General features: G+C 44.1%; 1 protein-coding gene across 3 annotated transcripts in view; it reads left to right on the top strand.

Moving 5' to 3' along the window:
• The window catches only part of LOC147019954 (transmembrane protein 151B-like), a 60,319-nt gene that overhangs the window by 31,678 nt on the left and 15,493 nt on the right, over positions 1-13,148 (top strand). The window lies entirely within an intron of this gene.

Below are 13,148 nucleotides of genomic sequence, written 5' to 3'. Positions count from 1 at the left end.
ACGGAACGAGCACGCTAAGCAGCTCGTTACATACGGGTGCCGTCGAGGGTGTGAAGACTCGGTAGATCGCTATGTGGCCTCTTGGTACTTTGAAGATTTGGCAAATAACCCTGTACCATGTGGTAGAAATATTGGCCCTTCATGGTCCAAAAAGGGACCCGTACTTTTCCAGAGTTTTCCAAAGAAGTACGATCTGAATTCCGGGCAATCGGTCGAGCCGATGCTGCAGCTCCATCTCGCGGTGGTGCTCGCGGCCGACGCCCGGCCCCTCAACAATATGTCGGTCTGAAAAGAAAAGAAGAATACAAAAATGCGTGCATCCTAGCCCACAGGGCCAGAATCCGTGGTCGTACCACAACCATTTTCTATTTGGGGATCACTTGTTATCTCTGTTGAAAGGTGTTTTTTTGTAGAAAAAAGTTTAAAACCCAAGCATCATAACTATTTATAGCTTAAAATGTGTACTTTGGCCCTTTGACCAAAGTACACAGTCCAACAAAGCTTGACCACCTAGTACCTGAAGGCTGAAGCATATGGTCAGAAGCTTCTTGTTACAAAGGTTTCTAAAGCCTGTAGGCTTACTGATACTGTTGGAAGCATGTAACAATGAGTGGTTCGTCTTCCGCAGACTGCAACAACCCAGCTGGAAGTTGCATTTTAACATTAATATGTTATTTTCTAGCTACAATTTGGAAACTTCATGAAATGTTTTATCAATGCCGAAACAGGGTGGGTGCATGGTGGGCACCCTTTCTTGGTTAGGACCCTTGCTGAAAGTACTGGTCGTGGCACAGAGGTTCATCGTCACCATTCCAGTTAAGAAGCGGCATATGTGTGATGCTCAAAAATAAAGTTCAGATCAAATTTAAATCACCCTTGTATTTTCCTTACAGTACTGACGTGGCTTGCAAGAATATTATGGCTTGTCTTACCTCATTACAAATTGGAACTAAAGCTGTTTGTTTCTTCTGATTGGTCTGCTATCATCATCATGATCATGTACTATCCCAGGCAAAAAATGCTACAGTTAGAACTATAGTATATGAGAGTAATACTCTCATATACTGTAGTTGGTAACAGGTCCTATGACAGTAGTCTGCAGAGAATTACTACAGGAAAGAAATGCTTGGGATGTCCTATGCAGAGCGTTGGTGCTGCCGGAGCAGTTACTTGGCTACAATCCTGGACGGATCGCCATTCCGACTCTGGAAGTCAGGACAATAATTTGGAATTTGTCCATGGTGCTGGTGATAGCTCGCCGAGGACGTCTATCCGAGGGACGGCACACACATTGATGAATCACCTGCCTGTGAAACGACCGTTTATAGGTGGTCCCAAGGTGGTACCTCTCGGCTGGGTCGTCCTACCAGCCCCCCTGCGTCCTTCAGTCCTGAAGATTCTTGCACAATGTTTCTGCTGTTGCTCTGCTTGGCTCCTTTATTAAATTTATAAAGAAGGTAAAACTTTAACTGCCAGCAATGAAAGAAAATCCATACAAAGTAGCACTATATGTATTATTTACAGACAAAGAAGATCCAGTCTTCCACTGCCTAATGATATAAATGATATACATAATGGAAGCATTTTCCCATTCACAGTGAGTTAAAAGTTTAATGCTATTCATGTGTACTAAACCTAAACGTTCATCCCATAAATAATGCATGTGTAATACAGTGTAGAGTGGGGGGTGGGGGGGGGGAGCATTGCAAGAATTCAACACGAAGCATCATGATTCAGTATAATTCTTTCAAAACCATAATCTGCTCTTACTTGCATGGGTTTTACATAATCTTCTTTGGTAAAATGACAAGACTTGTTTATCGATAGTTATCATATGTTTGTAATACCATGGACCACTCGAGATAGTCCTCACGATTACCAAGTACACAATTTGGTCGTTGTGTCGAGTTGCTGAACACACAGTTCAATCATCTCGATCACGTGTGAACTAGTATCCGGATCCAGATCTTCAACACAATCTAATCGATTCATCATCGTCACACACCCAACCTCTCCACCAAATTTCATCCGAATCCGTCCACAAATTTTTGAAATATCCTTCGCACAAACAAACAAACAAACAAACATACAGACAGACAGACAGGAGTAAAAACATAACATGCGTCCACCTTCGGTGGCAGAGGTAAAGATTACTTCATGGTCCATAAATGATGGCGTACGTCTGAAACAAAAGGATTGGTTGAATACTGAAAGCATGTAGCTGCTTGTACTGCAAGTTGCTGACATAACAATGGCATAAACACAATAAAACACGAAAAAAACATTGTCCCCTGCATGGAGTGAATTGGTATTTCAACAATTTCAGTGATTTGGCACAAATTGCACAGACCATTGCCAAATCATCCTCCGTTTTTGAAGCGTTCCAGTGATGATTTATTGGAGTATGGTGGGGGTTAAGATGCTACCCACTCTCCCACAATGCCCCTCCTCTCTTTGTTTTGGATGCAGCCTGTGGCTGTGAGTAGCATCATTGGCTGGGGGGGAGGGGAAAGGAGGAGGTAACATCGTGCACTTTGCATATGTTTCCGCTGGTGCAATGCCCGTCGCCTTGTAGGTTCGGGCAGGAATTTGTAATTTGTCCAGGTGCCAGCAAAAGCTCAAGGTGTCATTCTTCCTGAAGGACACCTTCAGATGTTTAATGTCCACCAATTAATTCCAGCGGATGGGACACCTAATTTAACGTCTCAATGCGTTACCCTGCATGTGGCGCACCAGAATGACAGTGAATAGCTGGACCGAGATTCAAACCCAGACGAGTCAGCTCAGAGGCAAGTGTGCAAACATCTAGGGCCTAGGCTATCCTGTGGGCCCCCATCCTTTCCAAATAACATCCCATCTCCTGTTTACATGTTCATTATCCTGCGTGCCCACACCTGAGGGCCCTTTCTGAAGGTAGAGCAGGCAATTTCAAATGAAAACTTTTAGTACAATGAACAAAAGGACTGAGGAGGATTGTATACATTTGTGCATTGTGATGGAGGAAAAATTAATTGTTACCTGTGACGATGTGTCCATTCACTAGTGGAAGGATGTTGCCTAAGCATGAACACCTTTCGTATGATGATTAGTTCAGTTCAATGTGTAATTATGGCTACTTGTACTATTAGAATGACCGTTCAACACAACAGCTATTTCCAGTTGTATTATGGTGAGATACTATCTCTTAGGAAGTCATCAGACCCTTGTGTTACCATCTCTGAAAGATACTGAAATAAGTCTCAAATGAAAACCTGACATTAGCCCACTTGTTCTGGGTCTACAATGAACTACAAGGGCACTCGGTAGAGCGCATACCTCCGCGACGTAATGCCGATCCACGAAAACATATCGGGCCCAATACATTTTTGAAATATCATGCGATACAATACTATACCGTTTTTGGCCCTTTCTCTCAATGGAGAAGTTTCACTTTAGAGATGAAAAAAATTATCATATCCAGATCCTGATTTTCACCAAAATCGAATCAATTCGTCCATGCCACGCACCCAACCGGTCCACCAAGTTTCGTCCGAATCCGTCCACTACTTTTTGGGATATCATGCACACAGACAAACAGACAGGGGTGAAAACATAACCTCCTTCACCTTTGGGAGCGGAGGTAGTAACTGACACCATTTGGCCTGTTCGGTTAAGATTACCTGGGATGGGTAAATCTCTTTTGGTCATCCAGAAGGTTTTGTCGTGTGTGTGTGTGTGTGTGTGTGTGTGTGTGTGTGTGTGTGTGTGTGTGTGTGTGTGTGTGTGTGTGTGTGTGTGTGTGTGTGTGTGTGTGTGTGTGTGTGTGTGTGTGTGTGTGTGTGTGTGTGTGTGTGTGTGTGTGTGTGTGTGTGTGGTTTGCTTATGCTCAGTCCACCTCACTAATTCTGTATCTGGTCACATTTGCATGCATGTGTGCAGCCAATGACATTGAGATTGTTCTGAAAACTTCTGTAACTAGAGAGTTCAGAGAACTCCTTACCATGCGCAGTCTTGAGAAACAGGGACTTGGGCGGGGTCAGCGAGCGGGAAATTTGATTGGCGAGATGATGGGAAATGTACAATATCTTGTCCAAATACTGCAAAATGAGAGGTTTTTGAAAGTGTCATTTGGTAATTGGGTGTTCTACAGTGTTCAAGTACATAATCCAATTGAAATAAAATGTTTCCCCTCCTCCCCTTTCCACTCCCCACAGAAGTTTACCACCATTGATGCACCATCTTTTTTCCACCACCTTATCTAACACATTACATTTATTATTCGTGCTTGTTGTTTGTGTCCTTTATAACGTTGCTAAAAAAAAAAAAGTTTTCTGTTTGGAATGATTTTCAATTTTGTTTGACAGAGTTTAACATTTAATGATCTCACTCCCTCTGTGCATATGTGGTCAGGCCAAATTCAGAGCCAAAGTGATGTTGAACTACAGGTTCGTTTTCTGATTCATGTTACGATTCGTGTTCAAAATGTAACACTCAATTGAAATTTAGTGATTCCTCGATCATAAACTGATGCTTGTCGACAAACAGACAGATAAAATGAACCACCTGCTTAACCCTACTTTTCACTTCCCTGTCGCACAGTAAAAATGTCAAACTTTATGTTTCATTGTTGTTTTTGTGAATTTTCATTGTGATACCCTTCAATAATGCACTTTGCACATGAGACAATGTCGAAAAAAGTTCATTTTTGTATGCCCGATATATATATATATATATATATATATATATATATATATATATATATATATATATATATATATATATATATATATATATATATATATATATACCAGTCGTCCGTCCGTCCGTCTGTCCGTCCGTCCATTCCTGTCCACACTCTAACTCCCAAAGTTTTCAACTTTCACGTTTCATATTTGGTACATAGGTACAGACTGTGGAGACGGTGTGTCGCGACATACGTTTGTCATCTAAAGTGGTTGCCATGGCAACCAGGATGCTGTTTTCCATGTAGTAGCACAATTCTGTATATACCTTCTTGTTCGGGAATATATTGTGCTCACTTGTTTGCATTAAAATGGGGGAGGCACTGCATTTAATGACATTTCATGGAGCAGGAAAGAGCCAGAATTTCAGCAATGTATATAATGTTACATTTCATCTTCTTTTCAGGACCTTGCACGTGCTTTGTCTTTTCATTTTCTTCTATCCTCTCTTTCATTCGTATAAAGTTTGTGTGGAGCTTTAGAATTTTGTGTATTTCATTCATTCATGTTTTGACTCCATGGTCAGGGTGGTGGGTTTAGGATCCGAGGGTCCTGGGTTCAAATCCCATTAGCCGTTGAATTAATACCAGGTGGGGTTGACTCAGCCTGTCATCCTTCTAAGGTCGGCAAAATGAGTAGCAGCTTGCTGGGATGATTGAGCCATTCGAGTATCCTGTGTCAGAGTGGTGACCCATCCAGGATTGTGCCCAGTAGACTGCTTTGGCAGCACCGATACTCTCTCCAGAGTATGGTCCTAATGGATGGATGGATGGATTAGTTAATGTGTCTACAGCATCTGGCACCAAGTTTGCACCATTTCTGGATGAACAATTGTCATTGATATTCAGTGCCTATAGAAGGTGTACACCCCCATTCAAAATTTTCACCTTTTGTTGCCTTAAATTAATTAAATTTCATGAAATCAGACTTTTTCCACCATTATTGACACATCGTAACCCACAACTTCCAAGTGAAAAACAAATTCTACAAATTTCAGAAAATTAATTAAAAATACAAAACTAGAATATCTTGATTGAATTTGTGTCCACCCCCCTTATAATAGTAATTGTAAATTAACTCAGGTGTCACCAATCACCTTCAAAATCACACACCAAGTTAATTGGCCTCCGCCTGTGTTAATTTTTTGGGGATTCTGATTATTTCAGAATAAAATCAGGTGTTCCTGCAGGTTTCCTCTGCTGGGTAGTGCATTTCACAGCAAAGACTCAACAATGAGAACCAAGGAGCTTTCAAAAGATGTCCAGGATAAAGTTGTAAAAAGGCACAGATCGGGGGATGGGTATAGAAATATTTCCAAGGCCTTGAATACCCCTTGGAGCACAGTCAAGACAGTCATTAAGAAGTTGAAGGCATATGGTACCACCAAGACCCTGCCGAGATCAGGCCGTTCCTCCAAAACTGGTTGACCAAGCAAGGAGGAGACTCATCAGAGAGGCCACCAAGAGACCAATGGCAACTTTGAAAGAGCTATAGCCCTTTATGGCAAAGACTGGTCACTGCGTGGATGTGACAACAATATCCCAAGCACTCCACAAGTCCGGCCTGCATGGTAGGGTGGCAAGAAGGAAGCCATTACTCAAAAAAGCCCACCTTGAGTCCCGTTTGAGGTATGCAGAAAACCACTCTGGAGGTTCTGAAGCCATGTGGCAAAAGGTTTTGTGGTCTGACGAAACCAAGATGGAACTTTTTGTCCTAAATGCAAAATATTATGTGCAAATCCAAAACAGCACATCATCCAAAGAACACCATCCATCCCTACTGTGAGGCATGGTGGTGGCAACATCATGTTATGGGGATGTTTCCCATCAGCTGGGACTGGGGCACTTGTCAGGATAGAAGGGAAAATGAATGGAGCAAAATACAGAAAAATCCTGGAGGTAAACCTGCTGCCCTAAGCAAGAAAGCTGAAATTGGGACGGAAGTTCACCTTTAAGCACGACAAGGACCCGAAGCACACAGTCAAAGCTACATTGGAGTGGCGAAGGACCAAAAAGATAAATGTCCTTGAGTGGCCAAGTTAGAGTTCCAACCTAAATCCAATCAAAAATCTGTGGCGTGACTTGAAGATTGCTGTCCATCAACGCTCCCCACGCGACTTAACTGAGCTTGAACAGTTTTGTACAGAAGAATGTGCAAATATTGCTCAATCAAGGTGTGCAAAGTTGGTAGAGACCGATCCCAACAGATTCACAGCTGTAATTGCTGTCAAAGGTGCTTCCACCAAGTATTAACTCAGGGGGGTGGACACTTATCCAACCAAGACAACACAACAACAACAACAACAACAACAACAACAACAACAACAACAACAACAACAAGTATTTTAAGGCCATTTTCCCTGCTAAAGCGGGGGTTAGCCTACTTATCCAACCAATATTTTATAGTTTAGTATTTTTAATTAATTTTCAATAATTACTAGAATTTGTTTTTCACTTGGAAGTTGTGGGTTACGTTGTATAAATAAAGGTGGACATAGTCTGATTTAATGCCATTTAATTACAGGCAACAAAAGGTGAAAATTTTGAAAGTTGGTATAGACTTTCTGTAGGTACTGTAGCTTCCACCCCGCCTCCCCTATAGATTAAGGTGGGAATTTATAATGTGGACAGTGTGTGGCACCCATTGGCATGCTCTTTTGAAAGGGTAGTGTAGTATCTTTGAAGTCCAATAAGCTAGTGAAGGCTATTAGATGGGTTCACGGGTTTAATATCTCCTTTTAGTGTGATACATTGTGAGTGGTGCTGGCAAGATGGCCTCAAGGTGTTCACACTCACTTCGAAGCTGTCTGGTCGGGGGTTTGAATCTCAGATGAGCTAAAACTACTGTCATTCCGGTGTTTCACAAGCAGGGCAATTCATCAATGTGTGTGCCATCCCTCGGATGGACGTTAAATTGGGCATCCCATCTGCTCCCATTAGTTGGTGGATGTTAAAGATCCCACAGTGTCTTTCAGGAAGAGTGGGCAAGTTCCCGCCGGCATCCTGAACAACTTCCAAATTCCTACCCGAAACTACAGACGGCATTTCATCAGCGGTACAGCCACACCCTCAGCCGATGATGCTACCCCACAGCCTTGTCCTGCATACAAAATAAGAAGAAGACAGCCTCCAAGACCTTTGTTGGTAGCTCACTCAAGTACTGTAAATCCTGTCTTGAGAGACTGCCCCTTGTGCCAAGCATGAGCCAGTCTTTCAAAACAGGTGGTCTTTCATTATAGGGTATACAATCAAGGCACCATATACTTTATTACGTCACATCTACAGTATTTTACCCTCTGCACGATAGCTACGGGGTCAGTTACACCTTGTGTGATGCAGTATATTCATTGATTGATATCGGGTGGCAAAAAAAGTATTGAATTTTCTTTCTCTCGCTCCCTCATTTTAATAACATGTTGATATCACTTTTTATTTTGAAATACATGGTCTAGGCTCATGGAAGAGCGAGGTCACACAACGGAACAGGACAGAACATTAAGGGAACGGCAGGAGAAAGGGGAAACGCCTATAGCAGGGCCGAGGGAGAAGGTAGATGGAGATGGACAAACAAGGGACGCAGGTAACGATGAGGGGTGGGGAGAACCCAAAGGGTGGACAAGATGGAGACATAAGCAAAATTTTGGGAGGGGTGGGGGTAGTATAATGGGTGGATGGGGGATGACCTGAAGTTTCACTAAGAGGGGGGGGCACTGCAGCAGGCAGAGGGTGCAAGACGAGAAATGAGGTGAAACAAGACAGAGAGAACAACGACCTGGACCCACACTGCATGGAGAAGTGATTGTCCATAGACTTAGCTTCATCGTGAGAGATTACAAAGATCTTGAAAGCCTTGGTTTCCATGCTGTCGAGCTGAGAAAGACGTGAGGCTGGTAGGCTTTCTCAGAGGGGAGAGCAGTACTCCATGAAGCTGTGAATGAAAGCCTTGTCGGTGGATAGGAGTCCAGGTGTGCCAAGAAAGGACTTCCTATGACAGAGGGTGTCCATTCGGCATCTGGCTTTGGAGGACAACTTTGAAATGTGGCTCGCCCAAGAGAAATCATGGCTGAGAGGAAAACCCAAGGGTTTGAGTGATTGAACCTCGTCAAGACGGTTGTTCAGAAAGTAGATGGTAGGGTTTGTGGAACGATCCTTTGAGACAGACATAGAGAGAGAGACAGAGACAACATGTTCCAAGTGTTTGACCAGTTTGTGATTTTGTCAAGGTCTGAGGAGACAGAAGAGGCTGCTGCCTGTCTGTCAGAAGGATGAGGGATGTCATTTTGGAGGGCTGAGTCATCAGCAAATAGATAAAGATGATTTCCAGAGAGTCAGAGAGATCATTGATGAAGATTAAGAATAACATGGGGCTGAGAACACTGCCTTGGGGCACACCAGCCTTGGCAGGGAGTGGAGATGAAAGGGTTCCGTTGAGAGCCACACGTTGACTACAAGAGGGGAGGAAGAAGTGAGTAATCCAAGAATGGAGCTGGCCTTTGATTCCATAGGCAGACACCTTGGAGAGCAAGGCAGACTGTATCAAAAGCTTGAGACATGTCCAGAGAGACTGCCTTGATCTCATGTCTGATATTGAGGGCCTCCATTCATTGTTGGGAGAGTAGAGGCAGCCTGTCCAAGATAGAGTGACCAGGTCTGAATCCAAATTGATGATCTGAGATGAGGCTGTTGGAGAAAAGGGATGATTTAATGTCAACTACGATGATGGATTCCACGGCCTTGCTGATGATTGGGAGTACCTACTAATCGGTCTGTAGGTGAAGGGACAGGGTTTTTGCTCCTTTTTAATGTAATGCTTTGATGTTGGCTGATTTCCAAGTAGATGGAAGGAGACCCATGGTAAATAACAGGGTGAAAAGGGCAGAGAGAGGAAGTGCAAGAGCAGCAGAGCAGGGTTTTTTTTTTGGACACGTGAGCTGTTGCTGTCAAGTCCAGTTGCCGGGTCAGAGTCTAGGGTTTTCAGAAACTTTTACACCTTCTCAGGTGCAAAAGAGAGAAGCAGGGGCAGTTGGATATGACTGGGAAAGGCGGTTGAGGAGTTGGGGACAGGATTTTGAAACAAATACAGAATTGAGGCATTCGGCCTTCTCACGAGCAAGAGTCGGCTGTGGTGCCATTTGAAATGAGGGGAGGGATGGAAGGGAAGCATACACCAGAGACAGACACGACAAGGCGTCAACAGGTTTTACGAGAGGGATACAAGTTTGAAAGTTCATTGTTGAGATTGGACAGATGTTGTTTTCTGGCTCTCCTGAGAGTAGACACACACTTGTTGTGGACTTTGTGGAATATGACCTGAGGTTGCGTTCAGTTGGATTTGCCTTCCAGGAGGAGAATGCAAGTTATTTTAAAGCAACTGCTTCACCACAGGATTTCAGGGTACCAAAGGCAGGAGGATGGGTAAGGTAATTGAAGACGAGATGGAATTAATCTGTGGGTAAGGCAGAGCAGGTTTCTGGGGAAGAATTTCCAGGCTGAATTAATATCAGCAGCAGTAGACATAGGAGACCAGTCGTGAAGTGTGATGGCTGCTTCTCGTCCCTGCCAGTTCGTCTGAGTGAACTGCGAGACTCGCCGGTGCTGAGCTTGCTCTCTGAGAATGGGCAGAGAGATTTTGACCTTCACAAGCACATGATCAGATGAGCCAAGTGGGGGATGAGATCAGATGAGAAATATTTATTAAAATATCCACGACTTACCGGTCTTGGTCGGCATTTCACGCCAGTCGTTGAAACAAATCCGCCCCGTCGTCTTTGATTTGGCTGACGATCCTGACGATGATCCCATCCGAGCAGGTTTTTATTAAGAAAACAATGTTATGTTGCAAAACTAGTATTATGACGCACTGCCTTTCTGATGTACAGCAAAAGAAACGACTTAACCTACCGTTCTCATCGGTGACTTTGATAAAAGGTTGTCTGAAATTCATTTGTACTTGTCTCAGGATACTGGACAGGAGATTTTTCTTTTCTTTCGTGAAACCCATGGTTACTCGGACGTGATCATATTTAACAGGTAGATGCTGTTTTCAGATGGTTAACTAAATAAAATATGTACAATCCATCCATCCATCCATCGGGACTATACTCTGTGCAGAGAGTAGGTGCTGCCGAGGCAGTCTCCTTGGCTATTGAGCACCATCCTGGACGAGTCACCACTCTGACACAGGATACCAGCATGCTGGTACTCATTTTGACAACCTTGGAAGGATGACAGGCTGAGTTAACCCCACCTGGTGTTAATTCAACAGCTGAGTGGGATTTGAACTTGGGACGCTTGGATCCCAAGCCCACCACCCTAACCATTAAGCCAACACCAGGCACATTATGTACAATCGATGGTGAGAAATAAGAGTTGGTTGTTCATTAATGGGGATCTTTCAAGCCAGAATTTGCTGTACTGCCCTCCATTTTGGGTTGACACCCCAGCATCACATAACCGGGCGTAGTGGCGTGCGCCTGTAATCCGGCTACTCGGAGGCTTGGGGTGGAGGATCGCTTGAGGACAGGTGCTTTGCACTGGGCCGCGCTATGAGAGGGTGTAGGGCAGCCCGGAATCATGGCGAAACCCAATCCTTATCCCTGTGTCGTAAGAGGCGACCAGGGTTGCGTCAGGAAGGGCATCCGGTGTAAAACTTATGCCAAATCAGTATGCGGATCATAACAGATGATCCGCTGTGGCGACCCCTAACGGGAGCAGCCAAAAGACGAACAACAACCCCAGCATCACATAGGTCTCACCTTTAATCTTTTATATTTAAAACTCTCAATATTATTGGAATCTTCTGCAATGAGGATGAAGCACAAGGCCTGTTGCTCTCACATTGCAGACGTGTCATCGACTTTTATTTATTTATTTTTTCCACAGCCTTTCTTCTGGTCTTGCTCCCTCTGCTCTCTGAACTCTCTCAGTGACGGAGGTAAACCACAATAAACTGGCACTCCTTTTTACACACACTAGACCACTCAATCAATACCAAACACTTGTACAAAGTCATAAACAGCATCACAAACTCCAACAGTGGCACAACACCCTCACATGCAGCCATAACTACCACAGGCAACATACAATCAGAGAAAAAACAAGCGAACATCCTCAGAGACCACAACACAAACACAAGTCATATCGGACCCAGAAAAGAGGAAAGAAGTATTACAAGACGCAAACTAAGTTGCCAACTCGACACCATCATCACGCCCATTCACTCACGCACATACAACAACAATAATCAAAAACGTCAAAAACTCACAGGCTACTGACCCTGACAACATCTCCAATTTACATTTAAAACACCTTGGACCACACGGCATATTAGCCCTCACAAATACAAGCAACTTCTCCCAACAACACTCAAGAATTCCCCAAATTTAGAAACTAGGCAAAATCACTAGCCCCCTCCAAATCAACACCTTGGTAAGTTGGCACCAGCTGAGGGCACTGAAACAGCCATACGTGAGCAAAGACAGCACGAGGGACTTCCAATGGGACTCACGGCACAGCGCCTCACCCAGGGATTGCCGCACAGACCGCTGCTGCAAATGCAGGAGGGAGTCACTCTTCTAACAAATTTCACCAAGGAACAAATGTGTGGTGCTTGCTGCATCACACTGGACAACATTCCTCTCCCACACACACACACCAAACAAAAATACTCGGTGTCACTTTTAACACATCCATGTCATTCTCAGATCACATCACAAACATGAAAAAAGATAACTCCTGCACACCCAGGCTGAACAAACTTAGGGTACTCACAGGCACCGACTTCAGACGCCACAAAGAAACAACATCACCAATATACAAACAGTACATTAGATCAGTCATTAACTACGCCAGCTCATCTTGGGCCTCCAGCTCATCAAACACACATCTCAACAATCAACAAACACCCTACAGACCATACAAAACAAAGTCCTTCGCATCATCACAGGTTGCACATTAACAACACCCATTGAGCACCTACACATGGAGGTGAAAATGCTAAAAGTCAAAAACCCACTTGAATATGAGAGGTGCACATTTCCTTGCAATGGCAAGTGCCGACCCTCATCACCCTTGCCATTACATGTACAATCACCCACAGGCCCCTAGACGTATGAAAGTGACACCACGAAGACACTCCAGTGACATCCTCCGAAACATCCCCCCCCAATGAACAATGAAAACGACAAAAAAGATCCACACCCACATCACCATAAATGCAATCAACAAACTAGGTCAAAACACTATCCTGGACAGTAAACCCCCCACCCATCCACGACACACTCCAACTACTCTCCAGGTCCGATCGTGTTCACCTTGCACACCTCCACTGTGGACACCACCCACAGCTCTTGCACTACAAACACAGACTCGACGACACCACTGACGACACTTGCAACCTCTGCGAGGCCGCCCGACACACAACAAGACA

This window comes from Eptatretus burgeri, chromosome 9, assembly GCF_056783735.1.
Source record: "Eptatretus burgeri isolate ZD-2024b chromosome 9, Ebu_testis_v1, whole genome shotgun sequence".
Classification (NCBI taxonomy): Eukaryota; Metazoa; Chordata; class Myxini; order Myxiniformes; family Myxinidae; genus Eptatretus; species Eptatretus burgeri.
This window is presented reverse-complemented; position numbering and strand designations above follow the sequence as displayed.